General features: G+C 34.4%; 1 long non-coding RNA gene across 1 annotated transcript in view; it reads right to left on the bottom strand.

Annotated features, from left to right (window-relative positions):
* LOC144371604 (uncharacterized) overlaps positions 1–8,272 on the bottom strand; it is a 138,997-nt gene extending 130,725 nt beyond the window's left edge. The window contains exon 1 of the long non-coding RNA XR_013431572.1: positions 8,143–8,272. This is a non-coding gene — a long non-coding RNA (uncharacterized LOC144371604). The remainder of the gene's footprint in view (positions 1–8,142) is intronic.
* Positions 8,273–12,696: the final 4,424 nt, after the last annotated feature.

Here is a 12,696-nt window from a genome sequence, read left to right as displayed (position 1 = left end):
TGTTTTCTTTATCGTAAATTCATGAGATTCTTCCATGATACATTTTTGTAACTCATTTTACTGTAAATTCACTTTCAACTTTTAGAATGATCCAAATAGATTTTCTGACTTCACAGGCCCTCATCATCTGTTACTGTTGTGCAATGTTCAACAATATAGCCATTTGCTTTCTGAGATTTCTTGTACCTGTTTCCTTCAACTTGATTTGACCTTTTCTTTCCCTCCTCTCTATTATTTCTAATGTGCTTAATTTCATTCAACTACAAGGAATGTCTCCTCAACATGGGGCTCCATCCTAGAGGGAGAGCTCTAGCAGTTCATAGCTACAGCCCTTTCAGATCTTTTGAAGATTGGTTCCTATAATTTATTTTCAACTATTTAATATTTTGTATATACTTTTCCATGCATTTCAATTCTCTTCATACTAATCATTTTCATTGATTATATCAGGAATTCTATTGATTTTGAAATGCCATAATTATTTTTCATTTTTATTCTAATTTGTTATGTATGATAGCAGAATGCATTACAATTCTTATTACACATATAGAGCCCAATTTTTCATATCTCTGGTTGTATACAAAGTATATTCGCACCATTTGTGTTTTCATACATGTACTTAGGATAATGATATCAATTTCATTCCACTATTTTTTTACCCCCATGCCTCCTTCCTTTCCCTCCCACCCCTCTGCCCTATCTATAGTTTGTCTATTCTTCCCATGCTCCCCCTCTCTACCCCAGTATGAGTCAGCCTCCTTATATCAGAAAAAAAAACATTCAGCATTTGGTTTTTGGGGATTGCCTAACTTCATTTAGCATTATCTTCTCCAACTCCATCCATTTACCTGAAAATACCATGATTTTATTCTCTCTTTTTTTTTTTTTTTTTTTGCTGAGGAATATTCCGTTGTGTATATAACCATCTCTCTATTAATGGCTGTTTGGGTTAGGTCCAGTTTTTCATGGTAATAAATGACATATATTGCTTTCCTTTTTCTGAGTTATATCCTTAAAACTAGTATCCAGGAGTGAGATTATTTAGTAAAAAGGTATGAAACTTTTTATGACTCTTGCTAAAAATTGCCAGATTGCCTATCAGTTTGACTGAGATCATTTATAATGCCACTAGAAATGTGTAAATGTTTCAGTTTTCATAATAGTCCCATCACTGTTTTAATAATGTTCCTTTATTATTGCTAATTTTAGAGGTATAAAGTGACATGTCATCATTGTTTTAATTTGCAGTTCATTGATTGTTGGCAGGAATGTACACTGTTTCCAATATTAATATACTAATGGTGTTTCATCTTACATAATCATTCTTCATATTCTTTACCACTGCCCACAGGGAACTTAAACTTATAAAAACTCTTAATATATCTTAGAAATGCATCTTCCATCATATATATTAAATATAATTTTCTATTTTGTCACTTAACTTTTATCAGTTTGTTGCATTTTAGTTGTATTACATTTTTGTATAATCATACTGCCTGTCTTTTCCTCTGTAATTCATTTTTTTTTCCTTTAATCAAATGTTATTGTCCTCCACAGACTGAATAAGAGTAATATTTTCTCCTGTTTTTATTATCTTGTAATTAATTTTTTAAAATATTTGACATTTTAATTTTGTGCTATTGATTGTGATATACTACATGAGATGCAGGTGTACATTAATTTTTCTCCACAGTAATACAAAATTATCTCAACATCATTTATAGAAATGAACTCCTTGTTACCTTAAGTTTTGGTGGGTATGTATTGAGCTTCAATGTATGTTGATTAAAGTTCAAACTCATATTTTCTATAGGACACCTAAAAAGATTCAATCAGGCTATATTAATTATGCTGCTTTTTGAGAAACAAAGGTAATGTTGCTGCTGTTTTATCTAGTGGCCAGATAATGAGCTAACTAGTGACAACTACTCAAAAGTAACCCTCTATCCTTGTTTTTACTCCCTCCCCTTCTTTCTTTCTAGAGAGCTCCATCCATCCCTCTGGTCTATTTTCACCATTGACATGATGAGGTATCATCCAAGAAAAGCCTCTGGCCTCTCGATGCTTTATGAATGGAAAATATGTGGGATAGGGGATCTACCTTTGCACCCATGGGTCCCTTTTCTAGAGGTCTCCATGGGGCCCTTTTCTAGATGTCTCTAGGACCTAACTCTTCTCTGAAATGGCAGTGACTTGAACAGAGAAGGCACAGAGGGCTTGGAGCGGTAATGATGCTTCTACACTTTCTTCACTTTAAACAGTAGATGTGCTCCTGAGGTGTGAGTTGAGTCACTGTAACTTTGGCTGTGTCTTTCCAATGAATGGAGTTATTTTATAATAAACACCTTCCTTGTGATATTATTGACAAGTAATTCTGTAAACCAAAACTTCGATAAAGCAAATATATTAGGCATGTTTCATAATCATCTGTGAGGCTTTTGAATTTTTAGTCTACTGATGCCTCTCCCTGAGGCTCCATATACCTTAGTGCCTGAATATTTAAAGAGAAGGTAAAAGGGGAGCTGAGGAATGCAGGAATTTGAGATGTTTTGCAAAGCCCCAGAAGATAATGTTACACCTGTCCTCACCCACACACACAGTAAAAACCCTTGAAGCAAGGTACACTGATTATATTTTATAAGTTCAGATTTTTCTTCATTACATTTTCTTAAAGTAGAGCCCATCTATGGAGTACACAACTAGCCAGCCCTCTGGCATGCCAAAGAATGTAGAAAAATATAAAGAGGGCCATAAATAATTTTTAAATTAAATTAAGCCTTCAAATACTTGTTTCCATAAAAAATGTTTTTGCATTTGGCAGTCTTTGCTCTGTAGTTTAACTAAGCTTGGGCGCTTTTGAGTTTAGGCAGCAATAAAATGAATGATCCAAAAACTGCTTAAGAGGCAACTTTCAAGCTTTGCATATCCAGGCTAGGACTCATGAGACAGTTTTCTACAAGGCATTAGACCTGAAATTAAAGCTGTGTAAACACAGTATCTTACCTTAAGGATCAAAAATCCAGAGGTATTTCCAACAAGGGAATCTGTATATACTGAACCCTTACTATGACTAACACACTTAGAGGCTTTAAAACATTCCTGCTAATTTTCACAAAATTGTTGGGATATAGGTTAAATATGTTAATAGATTAGGAAACTGAGGCATGGAGCAGTTTAGAAATTGTCCAAGTTCATATAGATATTAGGTGGTGAAGCTAGGACTGGAATTCAGGTCTATCAAACTCTAAGCCTCTGTCTGAACTGCTATATCTCAACACAGCAGAAGCAAATTAGCAACAGTGTTGGCTAGGTAGAGAACAAAGGATTAGCAGCAAATGGCTCCAACTTTGGTTGTGGGGATGGTAATGCTTAATCTTCTTGTTACCCTTGAATATATCAGCAGCTGTGGAATGGCGGTGTCAGTGAACATCTGCCCAAACAGATGAAGCACAGAGCAATTACAACCCATGCTTATGGGTGTCCTCATTTCCACAATGACTTGAAGAACAAGGAGCCCATTATCAATTGGTGTTGAATCTGTGAAGTCCATTTCTCTTGAGAAAAAGAGAGAAGTAGAATAAAAATCAAGTGATTGGCTGTTGAGGGATCAACTATTATCCTACACAATTTGCCTTAGAAATTAAACTCATCTGTTGCAATCTCCTATTGCTTTTTTGAGGAAAGCACTTTAGTCATCCTGTCTTCTTTTGACACTCTTTGCTCAATCTGAGCTTTCATCTTCTGAAACTCTTTTTTTAAATATTTTTTTTAGTTGTAGATGAACACAATACCTTTATTTATTCGTTTTTATGTGGTGCTAAGAATCAAAGTGCTCTATCTCTGAGCTATATCCAGCTCCTTGCTTAACTCTTTATTGACACTATAAAATATGGTTAGGTAATTTCATCTTTTATGCAAGGCTTTCTTAAAACTGAGGTCAGCAGGAAGTTTATTTCATAGCCACATTTAAATATTTTAAAATTTTAATTGTGGCACAATACACATAACAAAATTTATCATCTTAACTACTGTTAAATATACAATAATGTTAATTATATTTATATTATTGTGAAATAGATCCACACAACTTTTTCACTGGGCAAAACGGAAACTCCAGACCCATTAAACAACTATTTGTGCCCCCATTCCTCTATCCCCTGGCAAACAAACATCATTCTGCTTTCTATGAGTTCGACTACTCATAGACAAACTCTGAGTTTGATACCTCGTGTAAGTGGAATCATATGCTATTTGTCTTGTTGTGACTGGCTTATTTCATTCAGCATAATGTCCTCAAGGTATATTCATGTTGTAGCATGGGTCAGAATTTTATTCTTTTTTAGATTCCTAAAAAAAAAAATCAGGATAAATATACCATATGACCCAGTTATCCTACTCCTTGGTATATATCCAAAAGATCTAAAATTAGCATACTACAAAGATGCAGCCATATAAATGTTTATAGCAGCACAACTCACAATAGCCAAAAAATGGAGTCAGCCCAGATACCCATCAATAGATGAATGGATCAAGAAAATAAGGTATATATACAAAGGAGTTTTACTTAGCCATAAAGAATGGAATTATGGCATTTGCTGGTGAACAGATGGAACTGGAGGACATCATGCTAAGTGAAATAAGCCAGACCAGAAAGATAAGAGTAAAATATTTTCTCTCATATGTTGAAGCTAAACCAAAATAATGGAGAAAAAGGAAACGGGAATACCATGAAAACAGAAAAAAGAACAGTGGAGTAGAAGAAGGAGATTGAGGGAGAGGGAGGAAGGACAGAATAAGGGAGGAACTGATCCAACTATCCCATGTACATATATGAATATACCACAGTGAATTTCACTATATATATATATATATATATATATATATATATATATATATGCACTAATTTTAAAAACTATGAAAAGAATTTCCTTCATTTTAAAGGCCAAATATTATTCCATTTGTGTGTGTGTGTGTGTGTGTGTGTGTGTGTGTGATTTTGTTTTTCTATTCATCTCTGGATATTTCATTGCTTCCATCTTTGGCTACCATGAAAAATGCCATTATGAACATCAATGTATAAATATTTCTTCAAGTCCCTGATTTCAATTCTTTTGGATATAAGAAGTGGAATTACTAGATTATATGGTAGTTCTATTTTTAATTTTTGAAGCATTGCCATACTGATTTCCATAGTGACCATACCATTTTACATTCCCATCAACAGTGCATAAGAATTCCAATTTCTCAATTTTCTCACCAACATTTATAATTTTCTTGGTCTTGTTTTATCTTTTCTTCTTATAGAAGCCTACCCTAATGTATGTGAGGTGATTTCTCAATGTGCTTTTGATATTCATTCCTCTAATGACTAGTGATGTTGAACATCTTTTCACATGCTTATTAGCCATCTGTATATATTTAGAGTAATTTTATTTAAGTTTTTTGCTTTTTTTAAAATTCAGGTTATTTTGTTGATGGTATTGAGCAGTAGGAGTCTGCATATCAACCTTTATCAGATATGTGATTTGCAAATATCTTCTATCCTATAGGTTACCTTTTCATTCTGACAATTGTGTTCTTTGATACACAGGTTTTCATTCTGATTTTGTATAATTTATCTATTTTTATTCTTGTTGCCTTGGCTTTTAATGTCCCATCCAAAGAATCATTGCCCAATCCAATGTCATGAAGCTCTTCCCCATATTTTCTTCTAAGAGTTTTGTATTCTTAGGTCTTTTAAGTCTTAGATCCATTTTAGTTAATATTTATATATGGTATAAGGTAAAAGTCTACCTTTGTTATTTTGCATGAGGATATTCAATTTCTATAACACCATCTGTCGAACACAGTCACATTTTTTTAATGTTTCTCCTTGATTAATGGAATCATTCAAGAATGGCCAGTTTCATTTTTGAGAGCTTTCTATCTTTCTAGAGCTATTTTCCTTTCTTGAGGTTGGGCCATAGATCCACACTTGATTTTTTTTTCGAGTATATTTTTAATAGTTTTTTTTTAGTTACACATAACATTAGGATCCATTTTGACGTAATTATAAAAGCATGAAATATAATTTGCTCTAACACACTTGATTTTTATTGGACTTTTTGTAACCATAGTCTGATAGTCTTTTGAGCACAGTTCCTCCCCTTTTCTTTGCTTTCACAAATGTTATAGTAGTCTCTTTCATATTTACCAGTATTTCTGAAATTTTGGTAAAATGCATGTAGGCTGAGAAACAATGAATCTATGATTCAGTTCCATTTCTGTTGCTGCTGTGCTACATGACAGACACTAGAGGCAAATAAATGGCTATTATAATATTCAGCTGAAACTTTGGTCCCAAATCTGATTGGTAGAGCTTAGCTTTAAGCATTGCCTTTACTCAGATGTGGGAAAGGATATGCATCTTCTTCCTTGGTACTATTCTCTTGAATCGATTCACCTCCTCATTTTACCAAACCTGTTCTTCTGACTTTGTCTTCCACAATGGTACAGAAAAACAAGCCCAGAGAATTTTATCACTTATCCTTGGCCACATCTTGATCCTGTTAGACTATTCTAAGGTGGCTGATATATGAGGAAGAGTTGCATAGGGAAGGAATTGTAATAAAGAGGTTCTTCTCTAAGAAAAAAGGTAGTCTAAACCCATATTATTGACTAGAAAGTATGAAGGAAGAGATTTCAAAAATAGACATGCCATCATGAAGAGAGGCCCTCATCCCTAAAATGTTCAACATCTCTAGCAATTATAGAAATGCAAATAAAAACTACTCTAATATTTCATCTCACTCCAGTCAGAATGGCAGCTCTTAAGGACACAAACAACAATAAGTGTTGGAGAGGATGTGGGGGAAAAGGCATACTCATACATTGCTGGTGGGGACTGCAAATTGGTGCAACCAATATGGAAAGCAGTATGGAGACTCCTTGGAAAACTGGGAATGGAAACACCATTGGATCCAGCTATCCCACTCCTCGGTCTATACCCAAAGGACTTAAAATCAGCACACTACAGGCACACAACCATATCAATGTTTATAGCAGCATGATTCACAATAGGTAAGTTGTAGAACCAACACAGATGGTCTTCAGTAGATGAATTGATAAGGAAACTTTGGCATATATACACAATGGAACATTACTCAGCATTAAAAGAGAATAAAATCATGGCATTTGCAGGTAAATGGATGGAGTTGAAGAAGATAATGCTAAGTAAGCCAATCCCCCCACAAAACAAATGCCAAATGTTTTATCTGATATAAGGAGGCTGATTGATAGTGGGGTTGGGAGCAGGAGCATGGGAGGAATAGACAAACTCTAGATAGGGCAAAGGAGTGGCAGGGGAAGGGAGGGGCCATAGGGGTAAAAGAGATGGTGGAATTAGATAGACATCATCACCCTAAGCACATGTATGAAAACACAAATGATGTGAATATACTTTGTATACAACAAGAGATAAGAAGAATTGTGCTGTATATGTGTAATAAGAATTGTAATGCATTCCACTGTCATATATAACAAATTAGAATTAAAAAGTTAAAAAAGAAATCTGTAGTATTATCCCAACATCACCATTCATCTGCTTTTTATCATGTTTTCCTCTTGTCCTATGGATTTAGAATGTTAGGTACAATACCTTGCAACTCTTAATCCCTATCAGATGAATTTTAGATAAAAAGTATACACTTATTACAGTATTTCAGTCATGAATTCCACTCTACATACTTCAAAAAACCTAGGAGATAATTTTAACTTGATTTATGAAATCTTCAACTTCATTTTGGTCATGATCTCTCTTCCATATGTGGAATTAACACCTGAAGCCAAGAGAAATTACCCTCAAACTTTTACCTTGTGAAGTTACCAGGCACCTTCTTTCATTTCTATTCTTCTATATCAGATATTTTAAACATTCTAAAACCATAATTATTTTTTCAATGAAGTTTTAAGCAGAAGACCAAAAGACAAAACAGATAAAATCAAAGCTGGTCTGGTTCAGCAGGTATAGACAATCTGAAGCCTTACCTATTACCATGCCCCTGCCTCTCCTTCTCCACCATCTGTGCTAGTCTCAGAGGTATTTTCTCAAACTTGTAAACTCCACATGACACAATTTGTTTTAGCCTTTTTGTTCCACAGTACCTGAACAGCGATTCACAGTGTTTTTCTCCCTTGCCTTCAGTTTCAATCCAAAACCTTCTTAATGTAATCAATGAGACTGAGTGTTTTCAACATCTCAAGTATCCATATGGTTTGGCAGGTGTAAATATCCCTATAATGTAAGAGGATGATTTATCAGGTCACAACAGCTGGTTGAAAATACACTTAAGGATTTTCCAAATCTATTTGTCATGATTCTACTTTAATCATGCATCCTTCTGCTCTTACAAAATTTCCTAGGCAAAACAGAATCTCTCAAATGATCTCTACTTAAATTAGTTTAAAAATCAGCCAAATTCCCATTCTGTTTGTAAAACACCCTGTCCAAAAGTCATAACATGCTAAACCCTCAAGGATAATAACCTGGGTCCTACTATACCCAACCCGATTCCACCATTAGGATATATTCATACTGTTTATAAGTTCAATTTATTCACAATTTAGAAGTTCACTGAAGAAAACATTTCATTGAAATTGTATTTGTTATCAGAATTTTCAGATTTAATTTAAGCATTAAACCAACTAAACAGAAGTTCAGGGAAAATGTAAGATGTCTTTTGTAAAAAAGTAAAGTTGAATATTTGAGGAATACTTTAAAAATGAAGTCACTATTAAATTAGGTATGGGCAAGACTTCTGTGAAATAATGGAAAGAATAGTTTAAGCCTAGAAGGATTCTGTACCAGATTATACTATAGTATAATAATAAAGTTCATTACCCATTTAAAGAAACAGAAACTGTGAGTTTTAGAGGAGGCATGATTAATGCATGGGAAAAACCTCAACTCCCTGTTTTATTGATGAACAATGCTCATTGCTTTGTTTCAATTTGAAACATTAGAGTCTATATATAAACTTTTCATTTTTTAGTGCAAAGATCAAGCCCACAGCTTTGTACATGCTAGGGTACTCTACTACTGAGTTATTCCCTCCAGCCCATGTATACAATTTTTTTTTTTTTGGTGCTGGGGATTGAACCCAGGGCCTTGCATATACAAGGCAAGCACTCTACCAACTGAGCTATATCCTCAGCCCTACAAACATTTTTAATTAATCCCTACAAAATCATTTTTAAAATAACTCATCATACTACATGTAAGCACATCATAGTTAACTAATGAAAAGCAGAAATGAAGAGGATCTTTAAAGCAGGAAGAGGAAAACAACACATGAACATTACAAATGATACCCAAATTCCATAAAAGAAACAATGGTGGCCAGAAGACAAGGAAAACATATCTAAAGTGCTGAAGAAACACACAAAAATTCCATTCAAAATTCTATATCCAGAAAAGTATCCTTCAAAAGTAAAGGCAATATGTGATATCAGCAAGATAGCAGAGTAGGAAGCCCTGGACTTGACATTCCCCTGTGGACAAACCAACTCAGCATCAATACACCAATCAATTTCCTTTATGAGAAATTTAGAAACTAATGGGAGGCTCCTATACCCAGGATGAATGCAAAATTAACCACATCAAAGTTGGTAGGAAAATTGGAGAAACCCTCTTGCCATAATCCCAACTCCTAGCACAACACCACATGATCAGAAAGAAATCCCCATCCCCCAACTTCTTCCTGAGGAGAGAGACAACTGGACCATACACCCAATGCCTCAACTTTTTCAGGTGCTAACACACTGGTTTCAATCCTATCTATCTCAGAGTATTTAAGGGACCCAGCAAACACTGGAATCCTGGGGCTAAAGAGAACAAAGGTAGTAGCAATGTGAACTAGCATGTGGACACTGATCACAACTCTTCATTCTAAATCAGTATAGAGCAAGCAGGAGGAGAAAAATCCTACTACCTCCTTATCCATGGGAGAGGAAGAGGTGAACCATACAGCCAACATTCCAGATATGGGGGGGAGACACTACCTAAGGGACTGAATTCTGTGTCACCTGTATTGGAGTATTGAAAAGCCCTGGCATATTCTAGATACCTGTGACTGACTTTAAACAAGATTGAAATTTGAACTAGCAATATTTGAAAGGCCCACAGAAGCTCTGGACAGGTTGATTGATGAAAATATTTTCCTACATAAAACCAATCCATGAAGACTTGGAGAGGGTACAGGTTTTTCTCATGTATAAACAACAACAAAAACAGTGAAGGAAAGTGAAGAAATAGGGATGCACAATCCAAATAAGGAACAAGATAAAATTTCAAAAATAGATCCTAATGAAATATAATAATGAATTATCACACAGAAAATCTTAAATAACCATTCTAAAAATACTCAATGAGCTCAGTAGGATGATACATAAGCAAAGTGAATTTTTCAACAATATATACAAAATATAAAAGCCCAAATTAAAAAGTGACCTGTCATATATAAGAGCCCTTCACCAAACAATAAGCAGATTTTTCAGCAGAAACCCTGTAGATCAGAAAGCAATACAGTAATATATTCAAAGTGTTAATAGAAAAAAATTCTAAGCAGGAAGGGGTAGAAAAACAGTGTAGAGCTTTTACATGAAATTGAAGTTATCAGCTTAATATAACATGGTATACCTATATATTATTTTATTAAAGTCTCATATGTACAAAAAAACTATGTAAGTGACACAAAAGAAAGGGAGAAAGGACTCAAAATGTAGCAATAAGAAATTAGTGTTATGGTTTAGACAAGAGGTGTCCCTTGAAAGCTCATGCATGAGGGACAATGGATGAATGTGCACAGGTGTTATGATTACATTATGAGATTTGTAACTTAATTGGTGGATTAATCCATTTGATACATTAATGATGAGAATAGAAATATGGGTTGTAACTGTAGAAAGTTAGAGCATAGCTGGAGGAAGTAGGTTACTGAAAGCATGCCCTTGGAGATTATATTATCCCTGGCTCCTCAAACTCAAGCTCTCTCTACTTCCTGGTTGCCACCTCCTGAGCAGCTTTTCTCTGCCACACCCTTCCTCCATGATGTTCTGCCTTACCTCAGGCCTGGAACTATGGAGTCAGCTGACCATGGGCTGAAACCTCTGAAATCATGAGGCAAAATAAATCTTTCTTCTAATTTTGTTCCTGTCATATCTTTTGATCACAGTGATGAAAAGATGACTAAAACAATTATTGAGACAGATAAAAAAGTAAAAGATGGACAAAAGAAAGAATAAAAAATAAGAGGGACAAAAGAAGTATAAGATACAAAAAAAATAATTAGCAAATGGGTATAAGTTCTTCCCTATCAAGAACTACTTTATATGTAAATATATTTAACTCTACAATCAAAAGATATAGAGTGGATAAATGGATAAAAATAAGATTCAACTATATGCAATGAATGAATTTCTGTAAGAAATTCATTTTATATTTAAAGACACACATTGGTTGAAAGGGACAGGATAGAAAAAGATATTCCATATAAATGGAAACCAAAATAGAGCAGGGGTGGCTATACTCACATCAGACAAAGTAGACCTTAAGTTAAAAACTGTCATAAGACAAAGAATATTATATGATTATCAAAGAGACAATTAAGAAGACACACAAATTATAAATAAGTGTACCCACCATCAAAACACCTAATTATATATGGTAAACATTAACATATCTGAAGAAAGAAATATCTATGAAGCATAATTAAGAGAATTTCACATATCACTTTTTGCGGGGAGGGGTACCACAGATTGTACTGAAGGGCAGTTGGACATTGAGCACACCCCCAGCCATTTTTTTTATTTTATTTAGAGACAGGGTCTCACTGACTTGCTTACCATCTCACTTTTGTTGAGGGTGACTTTGAACTCACAATCCTCCTGCCTCAGCCTACTGAGACACTGGGATTACAGGAGTGTGCCACTGCGCCCAGTTTAATATACCAGGTTTAATGATGAATAGTCAGAAAGAAAATAAACAGTGGATATGAATAACACAACAGGCCAAATGGACATAATAGAGATATATACAGAACATTCCACCCAAAAGAAAAAGAATACCAAGGGAGAGAAAAGGGAAATTGGAAATGAAGGGAGACCCTCATTGCTATACAAAATTACATATAAGAGGTTGTGAGGGGAATGGGAAAATAAACAAGGAGAGAAATGAATTACAGTAGATGGGGTAGAGAGAGAAGATGGGAGGGGAGGGGAGGGGGGATAGTAGGGGATAGGAAAGGTAGCAGAATACAACAATTACTAATTGGGTATTATGTAAAATTGTGGATGTGTAACCGACGTGATTCTGCAATCTGTATTTGGGGTAAAATTGGGAGTTCATAACCCACTTCAATCTAATGTATGAACAACCAATAAAAAAAAAGAGTTAACAGCATACTGGTAAAAAAAAAAAAAAAAAAAAAAAAAAAAAAAAAGATTTACCAAACTAAAAAAAAAAAAAAAAAAGAATACCCATTCTTCTCAAATATACAAAGAACATTCTCCAGGACAAATCAAATGTAAGATCACAAATACAGAAATAAATTGAGGGAAGATTCAAATTTTTACAAGTATCTTTCAGACTATAATGGGATAAATCTAGGTACCAATAAGAAATGGGAAATGAGAAAATTTGCTAATACATAAAAGTTAGGG

The sequence above is a fragment of the Ictidomys tridecemlineatus genome, chromosome X (assembly GCF_052094955.1).
Source record: "Ictidomys tridecemlineatus isolate mIctTri1 chromosome X, mIctTri1.hap1, whole genome shotgun sequence".
In the NCBI taxonomy this organism is placed as follows: Eukaryota; Metazoa; Chordata; class Mammalia; order Rodentia; family Sciuridae; genus Ictidomys; species Ictidomys tridecemlineatus.
This window is presented reverse-complemented; position numbering and strand designations above follow the sequence as displayed.